Here is a 13,792-nt window from a genome sequence, read left to right as displayed (position 1 = left end):
ACAACAACTACTGGTGCAACATCAACTTTGGCTACCACAAGTCATCCTCCAACATCTTCAACTGTAGCACCAACGTCAACAGCTGATGCAGGAACAACAACTCTGTCTGACACCACAACAACTGTTGGTGCAACAACAACAACAACTTTGCCAACCACAAGTTTCCCTCCTATATCTTCAACTGTAGCACCAACGTCAACAGCTGATGCGGGAACCACAACTCTGTCTGACACCACAACAACTACTGGTGCAACATCAACTTTGGCTACCACAAGTAACCCTCCAACATCTTCAAATGTAGAACCAACGTCGACAGCTGATGCAGGAACAACAACTCTTTCTGACACCACAACAACTGTTGGTGCAACAACAACAACAACTTTGCCAACCACAAGTTTCCCTCCAATATCTTCAACTGTAGCACCAACGTCAACAGCTGATGCAGGAACCACAACTCTGTCTGACACCACAACAAATGTTGGTGCAACAACAACAACGACTTTGGCAACCACAAGTTTCCCTCCAATATCTTCAACTGTAGCACCAACGTCAACAGCTAATGCAGGAACCACAACTCTGTCTGACACCACAACAACTACTGGTGCAACATCAACTTTGGCAACCACAAGTAACCCTCCAACATCTTCAACTGTGGCACCAACGTCAACAGCTGATGCAGGAACAACAACTCTGTCTGACACCACAACAACTATTGGTGCAACATCAACTTTGGCTACCACAAGTAATCCTGCAACATCGTCAATTGTAGCACCAACGTCAACAGCTGATGCAGGAACCACAACTCTGTCTGACACCACAACAACTGTTGGTGCAACAACAACAACAACAACTTTGGCAACCACAAGTTTCCCTCCAATATCTTCAACTGTGGCACCAACGTCAACAGCTGATGCAGGAACCACAACTCTGTCTGACACCACAACAACTACTGGTGCAACATCAACTTTGGCTACCACAAGTAATCCTGCAACATCGTCAATTGTAGCACCAACGTCAACAGCTGATGCAGGAACCACAACACTGTCTGACACCACAACAACTGTTGGTGCAACAACAACAACTTTAGCAACCACAAGTTTCCCTCCAATATCTTCAACTGTAGCACCAACGTCAACAGCTGATGCAGGAACCACAACTCTGTCTGACACCACAACAACTACTGGTGCAACATCAACTTTGGCAACCACAAGTAACCCTCCAACATCTTCAACTGTAGCGCCAACATCGACAGCTGATGCAGGAACCACAACTCTGTCTGACACCACAACAACTGTTGGTGCAACAACAACAACAACAACTTTGGCAACCACAAGTTTCCCTCCAATATCTTCAACTGTAGCACCAACGTCAACAGCTGATGCAGGAACCACAACTCTGTCTGACACCACAACAACTACTGGTGCAACATCAACTTTGGCTACCACAAGTAACCCTCCAACATCTTCAAATGTAGCACCAACGTCGACAGCTGATGCAGGAACAACAACTCTTTCTGACACCACAACAACTGTTGGTGCAACAACAACAACAACTTTGCCAACCACAAGTTTCCCTCCAATATCTTCAACTGTAGCACCAACGTCAACAGCTGATGCAGGAACCACAACTCTGTCTGACACCACAACAAATGTTGGTGCAACAACAACAACGACTTTGGCAACCACAAGTTTCCCTCCAATATCTTCAACTGTAGCACCAACGTCAACAGCTGATGCAGGAACCACAACTCTGTCTGACACCACAACAACTACTGGTGCAACATCAACTTTGGCAACCACAAGTAACCCTCCAACATCTTCAACTGTAGCACCAACATCGACAGCTGATGCAGGAACCACAACTCTGTCTGACACCACAACAACTGTTGGTGCAACAACAACAACAACAACTTTGGCAACCACAAGTTTCCCTCCAATATCTTCAACTGTAGCACCAACGTCAACAGCTGATGCAGGAACCACAACTCTGTCTGACACCACAACAACTACTGGTGCAACATCAACTTTGGCTACCACAAGTAATCCTGCAACATCGTCAATTGTAGCACCAACGTCAACAGCTGATGCAGGAACCACAACACTGTCTGACACCACAACAACTGTTGGTGCAACAACAACAACTTTAGCAACCACAAGTTTCCCTCCAATATCTTCAACTGTAGCACCAACGTCAACAGCTGATGCAGGAACCACAACTCTGTCTGACACCACAACAACTTCTGGTGCAACATCAACTTTGGGAACCACAAGTAACCCTCCAACATCTTCAACTGTAGCGCCAACATCGACAGCTGATGCAGGAACCACAACTCTGTCTGACACCACAACAACTGTTGGTGCAACAACAACAACAACAACAACTTTGGCAACCACAAGTTTCCCTCCAATATCTTCAACTGTAGCACCAACGTCAACAGCTGATGCAGGAACCACAACTCTGTCTGACACCACAACAACTACTGGTGCAACATCAACTTTGGCTACCACAAGTAATCCTGCAACATCGTCAATTGTAGCACCAACGTCAACAGCTGATGCAGGAACTACAACTCTGTCTGACACAACAACTACTGGTGCAACATCAACTTTGGCTACCACAAGTAATCCTGCAACATCGTCAATTGTAGCACCAACGTCAACAGCTGATGCAGGAACCACAACTCTTTCTGACACCACAACAACTACTGGTGGAACATCAACTTTGGCAACCACAAGTAACCCTCCAACATCTTCAACTGTAGCGCCAACATCGACAGCTGATGCAGGAACCACACCTCTGTCTGACACCACAACAACTGTTGGTGCAACAACAACAACAACAACTTTGGCAACCACAAGTTTCCCTCCAATATCTTCAACTGTGGCACCAACGTCAACAGCTGATGCAGGAACAACAACTCTGTCTGACACCACAACAACTGTTGGTGCAACAACAACCTTGGCAACCACAAGTTTCCCTCCAATATCTTCAACTGTGGCACCAACGTCAACAGCTGATGCAGGAACCACAACTCTGTCTGACACCACAACAACTGTTGGTGCAACAACAAACTTGGCAACCACAAGTTTCCCTCCAATATCTTCAACTGTGGCACCAACGTCAACAGCTGATGCAGGAACCACAACTCTGTCTGACACCACAACAACTACTGGTGCAACATCAACTTTGGCTACCACAATTAATCCTGCAACATCCTCAACTGTAGCACCAACGTCAACAGCTGATGCAGGAACCACAACTCTGTCTGACACCACAACAACTACTGGTGCAACATCAACTTTGGCTACCACAAGTAATCATGCAACATCGTCAATTGTAGCACCAACATCAACAGCTGATGGAGGAACCACAACTCTGTCTGACACCACAACAACTACTGGTGCAACATCAACTTTGGCTACCACAAGTCATCCTCCAACATCTTCAACTGTAGCACCAACGTCAACAGCTGATGCAGGAACCACAACTCTGTCTGACACCACAACAACTGTTGGTGCAACAACAACAACAACTTTGCCAACCACAAGTTTCCCTCCTATATCTTCAACTGTAGCACCAACGTCAACAGCTGATGCAGGAACCACAACTCTGTCTGACACCACAACAACTACTGGTGCAACATCAACTTTGGCTACCACAAGTAACCCTCCAACATCTTCAAATGTAGAACCAACGTCGACAGCTGATGCAGGAACAACAACTCTTTCTGACACCACAACAACTGTTGGTGCAACAACAACAACAACTTTGCCAACCACAAGTTTCCCTCCAATATCTTCAACTGTAGCACCAACGTCAACAGCTGATGCAGGAACCACAACTCTGTCTGACACCACAACAAATGTTGGTGCAACAACAACAACGACTTTGGCAACCACAAGTTTCCCTCCAATATCTTCAACTGTAGCACCAACGTCAACAGCTAATGCAGGAACCACAACTCTGTCTGACACCACAACAACTACTGGTGCAACATCAACTTTGGCAACCACAAGTAACCCTCCAACATCTTCAACTGTGGCACCAACGTCAACAGCTGATGCAGGAACAACAACTCTGTCTGACACCACAACAACTATTGGTGCAACATCAACTTTGGCTACCACAAGTAATCCTGCAACATCGTCAATTGTAGCACCAACGTCAACAGCTGATGCAGGAACCACAACTCTGTCTGACACCACAACAACTGTTGGTGCAACAACAACAACTTTGGCAACCACAAGTTTCCCTCCAATATCTTCAACTGTGGCACCAACGTCAACAGCTGATGCAGGAACCACAACTCTGTCTGACACCACAACAACTACTGGTGCAACATCAACTTTGGCTACCACAAGTAATCCTGCAACATCGTCAATTGTAGCACCAACGTCAACAGCTGATGCAGGAACCACAACTCTGTCTGACACCACAACAACTGTTGGTGCAACAACAACAACAACAACTTTGGCAACCACAAGTTTCCCTCCAATATCTTCAACTGTAGCACCAACGTCAACAGCTGATGCAGGAACCACAACTCTGTCTGACACCACAACAACTACTGGTGCAACATCAACTTTGGCTACCACAAGTAACCCTCCAACATCTTCAAATGTAGCACCAACGTCGACAGCTGATGCAGGAACAACAACTCTTTCTGACACCACAACAACTGTTGGTGCAACAACAACAACAACTTTGCCAACCACAAGTTTCCCTCCAATATCTTCAACTGTAGCACCAACGTCAACAGCTGATGCAGGAACCACAACTCTGTCTGACACCACAACAAATGTTGGTGCAACAACAACGACGACTTTGGCAACCACAAGTTTCCCTCCAATATCTTCAACTGTAGCACCAACGTCAACAGCTGATGCAGGAACCACAACTCTGTCTGACACCACAACAACTACTGGTGCAACATCAACTTTGGCAACCACAAGTAACCCTCCAACATCTTCAACTGTAGCACCAACATCGACAGCTGATGCAGGAACCACAACTCTGTCTGACACCACAACAACTGTTGGTGCAACAACAACAACAACAACTTTGGCAACCACAAGTTTCCCTCCAATATCTTCAACTGTAGCACCAACGTCAACAGCTGATGCAGGAACCACAACTCTGTCTGACACCACAACAACTACTGGTGCAACATCAACTTTGGCTACCACAAGTAATCCTGCAACATCGTCAATTGTAGCACCAACGTCAACAGCTGATGCAGGAACCACAACACTGTCTGACACCACAACAACTGTTGGTGCAACAACAACAACTTTAGCAACCACAAGTTTCCCTCCAATATCTTCAACTGTAGCACCAACGTCAACAGCTGATGCAGGAACCACAACTCTGTCTGACACCACAACAACTACTGGTGCAACATCAACTTTGGGAACCACAAGTAACCCTCCAACATCTTCAACTGTAGCGCCAACATCGACAGCTGATGCAGGAACCACAACTCTGTCTGACACCACAACAACTGTTGGTGCAACAACAACAACAACAACTTTGGCAACCACAAGTTTCCCTCCAATATCTTCAACTGTAGCACCAACGTCAACAGCTGATGCAGGAACCACAACTCTGTCTGACACCACAACAACTACTGGTGCAACATCAACTTTGGCTACCACAAGTAATCCTGCGACATCGTCAATTGTAGCACCAACGTCAACAGCTGATGCAGGAACCACAACACTGTCTGACACCACAACAACTGTTGGTGCAACAACAACAACTTTAGCAACCACAAGTTTCCCTCCAATATCTTCAACTGTAGCACCAACGTCAACAGCTGATGCAGGAACCACAACTCTGTCTGACACCACAACAACTACTGGTGCAACATCAACTTTGGGAACCACAAGTAACCCTCCAACATCTTCAACTGTAGCGCCAACATCGACAGCTGATGCAGGAACCACAACTCTGTCTGACACCACAACAACTGTTGGTACAACAACAACAACAACAACTTTGGCAACCACAAGTTTCCCTCCAATATCTTCAACTGTAGCACCAACGTCAACAGCTGATGCAGGAACCACAACTCTGTCTGACACCACAACAACTACTGGTGCAACATCAACTTTGGCTACCACAAGTAATCCTGCAACATCGTCAATTGTAGCACCAACGTCAACAGCTGATGCAGGAACCACAACTCTGTCTGACACAACAACTACTGGTGCAACATCAACTTTGGCTACCACAAGTAATCCTGCAACATCGTCAATTGTAGCACCAACGTCAACAGCTGATGCAGGAACCACAACTCTTTCTGACACCACAACAACTACTGGTGGAACATCAACTTTGGCAACCACAAGTAACCCTCCAACATCTTCAACTGTAGCGCCAACATCGACAGCTGATGCAGGAACCACACCTCTGTCTGACACCACAACAACTGTTGGTACAACAACAACAACAACAACTTTGGCAACCACAAGTTTCCCTCCAATATCTTCAACTGTGGCACCAACGTCAACAGCTGATGCAGGAACAACAACTCTGTCTGACACCACAACAACTACTGGTGCAACATCAACTTTGGCTACCACAAGTAATCCTGCAACATCGTCAATTGTAGCACCAACGTCAACAGCTGATGCAGGAACCACAACTCTGTCTGACACCACAACAACTGTTGGTGCAACAACAACAACAACAACTTTGGCAACCACAAGTTTCCCTCCAATATCTTCAACTGTGGCACCAACGTCGACAGCTGATGCAGGAACCACAACTCTGTCTGACACCACAACAACTACTGGTGCAACATCAACTTTGGCTACCACAAGTAATCCTGCAACATCGTCAATTGTAGCACCAACGTCAACAGCTGATGCAGGAACCACAACTCTGTCTGACACCACAACAACTGTTGGTGCAACAACAACAACAACAACTTTGGCAACCACAAGTTTCCCTCCAATATCTTCAACTGTGGCACCAACGTCGACAGCTGATGCAGGAACCACAACTCTGTCTGACACCACAACAACTACTGGTGCAACATCAACTTTGGCTACCACAAGTAATCCTGCAACATCGTCAATTGTAGCACCAACGTCAACAGCTGATGAAGGAACCACAACTCTGTCTGACACCACAACAACTGTTGGTGCAACAACAACAACAACAACTTTGGCAACCACAAGTTTCCCTCCAACATCTTCAACTGTAGCACCAACGTCGACAGCTGATGCAGGAACCACAACTCTGTCTGACACGACAACAACTGTTGGTGCAACAACAATAACAACAACTTTGGCAACCACAAGTATCCCTCCAACATCTTCAACTGTAGCACCAACATCGACAGCTGATGCAGGAACCACAACTCTGTCTGACACAACAACAACTGTTGGCGCAACAACAACAACAACCTTTGCAACCACAAGTTTCCCTCCAATATCTTCAACTGTGGCACCAACGACAACAGCTGATGCAGGAACCACATCTCTGTCTGACACCACAACAACTACTGGTGCAACATCAACTTTGGCTACCACAAGTAATCTTGCAACATCCTCAATTGTAGCACCAACATCAACGGTTGATGCAGGAACCACAACTATGTCTGACACCACAACAACTGTTGGTGAAAAAACAACAACATTGGCTACGACAAGCACCCCTCCAACATCTTCAACTGTAGTACCAATGTCAACAGCTGATGCAGGAGCCACAACTCTGTCTGAAATCACAACAACTATTGAAGCAACAACAACAACTTTGGCAACCACAAGTAACCCTCCAACATCTTCAACTGTAGCACCAACGTCGACAGCTGATGCAGGAACCACAACTCTGTCTGACACCACAACAACTTTTGGTGCAACAACAACAACAACTTTGGCAACCACAAGTTTCCCTCCAATATCTTCAACTGTAGCACCAACGTCAACAGCTGATGCAGGAACCACAACTCTGTCTGACACCACAACAACTACTGGTGCAACATCAACTTTGGCTACCACAAGTAATCCTGCAACATCGTCAATTGTAGCACCAACGTCAAAAGCTGATGCAGGAACCACAAATCTGTCTGACACCACAACAACTGTTGGTGCAACAACAACAACAACAACTTTGGCAACCACAAGTTTTCCTCCAACATCTTCAACTGTAGCACCAACGTCGACAGCTGATGCAGGAACCACAACTCTGTCTGACACCACAACAACTGTTGGTGTAACAACAATAACAACAACTTTGGCAACCACAAGTATCCCTCCAACATCTTCAACTGTAGCACCAACATCGACAGCTGATGCAGGAACCACAACTCTGTCTGACACCACAACAACTGTTGGTGCAACAACAACAACAACAACTTTTGCAACCACAAGTTTCCCTCCAATATCTTCAACTGTGGCACCAACGTCAACAGCTGATGCAGAAACCACATCTCTGTCTGACACCACAACAATTACTGGTGCAACATCAACTTTGGCTACCACAAGTAATCTTGCAACATCCTCAATTGTAGCACCAACGTCAACAGTTGATGCAGGAACCACAACTATGTCTGACACCACAACAACTGTTGGTGAAAAAACAACAACATTGGCTACGACAAGCACCCCTCCAACATCTTCAACTGTAGTACCAACGTCAACAGCTGATGCAGGAACCACAACTCTGTCTGACACCACAACAAATGTTGGTGCAACAACAACAACGACTTTGGCAACCACAAATTTCCCTCCAATATCTTCAACTGTAGCACCAACGTCAACAGCTGATGCAGGAACCACAACTCTGTCTGACACCACAACAACTACTGGTGCAACAACAACAACTTTGGCAACCACAAGTAACCCTCAAATATCCTCAGCTGTAGCACCAACGTCAACAGCTGATGCAGGGACCACAACTATGTCTGACATCACAACAACTATTGGTGCAACAACAATAACTTTGGCAAACACAAGTAACTCTCCAACATCCTCAACTGCAGAACCAACTTTGACAACTGATGCAGGAACCACAACTATGGCTGACACCACAACAACTGTTGGTGAAACAACAACAATAACTTTGGCAGCCATAAGTAACCCTCCAACATCTTCAACTGTAGCACCAACGTCGACAGCTGATGCAGGAACCACAACTCTGTCTGACAACACAACAACTGTTGGTGCAACAATAACAACAACAACTTTGGCAACCACAAGTAACCCTCCAACATCTTCAACTGTAGCATCAACGTCGACAGCTGATGCAGGAACCACAACTCTGTCTGAAACCACAACAACTACTGGTGCAACATCAACTTTGGCTACCACAAGTAATCCTGCAACATCCTCAATTGTAGCACCAACGTCAACAGCTGATGCAGGAGCCACAACTCTGTCTGACACCACAACAACTGTTGGTGCAACAACAACAACTTTGGCAACCACAAGTAACCCTCCAACATCTTCAAATGTAGCACCAACGTCGACAGCTGATGCAGGAACAACAACTCTGTCTGACACCACAACAACTGTTGGTGCAATAACAACAACAACTTTAACAACCACAAGTTTCCCTCCAATATCTTCAACTGTAGCACCAACGTCAACAGCTGATGCAGGAACCACAATTCTGTCTGACACCACAACAACTATTGGTGCAACAACAAGAACTTTGGCGAACACAAGTAACTCTCCAACATCCTCAACTGCAGAACCAACTTTGACAACTGATGCAGGATTCACAACTATTGCTGACACCAAAACATCTGTTGGTGAAACAACAGCAATAACTTTGGCAGCCATAAGTAACCCTCCAACACCTTCAACTGTAGCACAAACGTCGACAGCTGATGCAGGAACCACAACTCTATCTGACACCACAACAACTGTTGGTCCAACAACAACAACTTTGGCAACCACAAGAAATCCTGCAACATCCTCAATTGTAGCACCAACGTCAACAGCTGATGCAGGAACCACAACTATGTCTGACACCACAACAACTGTTGGTTACAAAACAACAACATTGGCTACGACAACCAGCCCTCCAACATCTTCAACTGTAGCACCAACGTCAACAGCTGATGCAGGAACCACAACTCTGTCTGACACCACAACAACTGTTGGTGCAACAACAACAAATACTTTGGCAACCACAAGTTTCACTCCAACATCTTCAACTGTAGCACCAACGTCAAGAGCTGATGCAGGAACTACAACTCTGTCTGACACCACAACAACTACTGGTGCAACATCAACAACTTTGGCAAACACAAGTAACTCTCCAACATCCTCAACTGCAGAACCAACTTTGAAAACTGATGCAGGAACCACAACTCTGTCTGAAACCACAACAAATGTTGGTGCAACAACAACAACAACTTTGGCAACCACAAGTTTCCCTCCAATATCTTCAACTGTGGCACCAACGTCAACAGCTGATGCAGGAACCACAACTCTGTCTGAAACCACAACAACTACTGGTGCAACATCAACTTTGGCTACCACAAGTAATCCTGCAACATCATCAATTCTAGCACCAACGTCAACAGCTGATGCAGGAACCACAACTCTGTCTGACACCACAACAACTACTGGTGCAACATCAACTTTGGCTACCACAAGTAATCCTACAACATCGTCAATTGTAGCACCAACGTCAACAGCTGATGCAGGAACCACAACTCAGTCTGACACCACAACAACTACTGGTGCAACATCAACTTTGGCTACAACAAGTAATCCTGCAACATCGTCAATTGTAGCACCAACGTCAACAGCTGATGCAGGAACCACAACTCTGTCTGACACCACAACAACTGTTGGTGCAACAACAACTTTGGCAACCACAAGTTTCCCTCCAACATCTTCAACTGTAGCACCAACATCGACAGCTGATGCAGGAACCACAACTCTGTCTGACACCACAACAACTACTGGTGCAACATCAACTTTGGCTACCACAATTAATCCTGCAACATCCTCAACTGTAGCACCAATTTCAACAGCTGATGCAGGAACCACAACTCTGTCTGACACCACAACAACTGTTGGTGCAACAACAACAACTTTGGCAACCACAAGTAACCCTCCAACATCTTCAACTGTAGCACCAAGGTCGACAGCTGATGCAGGAACCACAACTCTGTCTGACACCACAACAACTGTTGGTGCAACAACAAAAACAACAACTTTGGCAACCACAAGTTTCCCTCCAATATCTTCAACTGTAGCACCAACGTCAACAGCTGATGCAGGAACCACAACTCTGTCTGACACCACAACAACTACTGGTGCAACATCAACTTTGGCTACCACAAGTAATCTTGCAACATCGTCAATTGTAGCACCAACGTCAACAGCTGATGCAGGAACCACAACTCTGTCTGACACCACAACAACTACTGGTGCAACATCAACTTTGGCTACCACAAGTAATCTTGCAACATCGTCAATTGTAGCACCAATGTCAACAGCTGATGCAGGAACCACAACTCTGTCTGACACCACAACAACTACTGGTGCAACATCAACTTTGGCTACCACAAGTAATCTTGCAACATCGTCAATTGTAGCACCAACGTCAACAGCTGATGCAGGAACCACAACTCTGTCTGACACCACAACAACTACTGGTGCAACATCAACTTTGGCTACCACAAGTAATCCTGCAACATCGTCAATTGTAGCACCAACGTCAACAGCTGATGCAGGAACCACAACTCTTTCTGACACCACAACAACTACTGGTGCAACATCAACTTTGGTTACGACAAGTAATCCTGCAACATCGTCAATTGTAGCACCAACGTCAACAGCTGATGCAGGAACCACAACTCTGTCTGACACCACAACAACTGTTGGTGCAACAACAACTTTGGCAACCACAAGTTTCCCTCCAATATCTTCAACTGTAGCACCAACGTCAACAGCTGATGCAGGAACCACAACTCTGTCTGACACCACAACAACTACTGGTGCAACATCAACTTTGGCAACCACAAGTAACCCTCCAACATCTTCAACTGTAATACCAACATCGACAGCTGATGCAGGTACCACGACTCTGTCTGACACTACAACAAATGTTGGTGCAACAACAACAACAACTTTGGCAACCACAAGTTTCCCTCCAATATCTTTAACTGTGGCACCAACGTCAACAGCTGATGCAGGAACCACAACTCTGTCTGACACCACAACAACTAATGGTGCAACATCAACTTTGGCTACCACAATTAATCCTGCAACATCCTCAACTGTAGCACCAATTTCAACAGCTGATGCAGGAACCACAACTCTGTCTGACACCACAACAACTGTTGGTGCAACAACAACAACTTTGGCAACCACAAGTAACCCTCCAACATTTTCAACTGTAGCACCAAGGTCGACAGCTGATGCAGGAACCACAACTCTGTCTGACACCACAACAACTGTTGGTGCAACAACAACAACAACTTTGGCAACCACAAGTTTCCCTCCAATATCTTCAACTGTAGCACCAACGTCAACAGCTGATGCAGGAACCACAACTCTGTCTGACACCACAACAACTACTGGTGCAACATCAACTTTGGCTACCACAAGTAATCTTGCAACATCGTCAATTGTAGCACCAACGTCAACAGCTGATGCAGGAACCACAACTCTTTCTGACACCACAACAACTACTGGTGCAACATCAACTTTGGCTACCACAAGTAATCCTGCAACATCGTCAATTGTAGCACCAACGTCAACAGCTGATGCAGGAACCACAACTCTGTCTGACACCACAACAACTACTGGTGCAACATCAACTTTGGCTACCACAAGTTTCCCTCCAATATCTTCAACTGTAGCACCAACGTCAACAGCTGATGCAGGAACCACAACTCTGTCTGACACCACAACAACTACTGGTGCAACATCAACTTTGGCAACCACAAGTAACCCTCCAACATCTTCAACTGTAGCACCAACATCGACAGCTGATGCAGGAACCACAACTCTGTCTGACACTACAACAAATGTTGGTGCAACAACAACAACTTTGGCAACCACAAGTTTCCCTCCAATATCTTTAACTGTGGCACCAACGTCAACAGCTGATGCAGGAACCACAACTCTGTCTGACACCACAACAACTACTGGTGCAACAACAACAACAACCTTGGCAACCACAAGTTTCCCTCCAATATCTTCAACTGTGGCACCAACGTCAACCGCTGATGCAGGAACCACAACTCTGTCTGACACCACAACAACTACTGGTGCAACATCAACTTTGGCTACCACAAGTAATCCTACAACATCGTCAATTGTAGCACCAAGGTCGACAGCTGATGCAGGAACCACAACTCTGTCTGACACCACAACAACTGTTGGTGCAACAACAACAACAACAACTTTGGCAACCACAAGTTTCCCTCCAATATCTTCAACTGTAGCACCAACGTCAACAGCTGATGCAGGAACCACAACTCTGTCTGACACCACAACAACTACTGGTGCAACATCAACTTTGGCTACCACAAGTAATCTTGCAACATCGTCAATTGTAGCACCAACGTCAACAGCTGATGCAGGAACCACAACTCTTTCTGACACCACAACAACTACTGGTGCAACATCAACTTTGGCTACCACAAGTAATCCTGCAACATCGTCAATTGTAGCACCAACGTCAACAGCTGATGCAGGAACCACAACTCTGTCTGACACCACAACAACTACTGGTGCAACATCAACTTTGGCTACCACAAGTTTCCCTCCAATATCTTCAACAGTAGCACCAACGTCAACAGCTGATGCAGGAACCA

Source organism: Phoxinus phoxinus (assembly GCF_949152265.1).
Source record: "Phoxinus phoxinus genome assembly, chromosome: 6".
Lineage (NCBI taxonomy): Eukaryota > Metazoa > Chordata > Actinopteri > Cypriniformes > Leuciscidae > Phoxinus > Phoxinus phoxinus.
Note: the sequence above shows the minus strand (reverse complement) of the source record.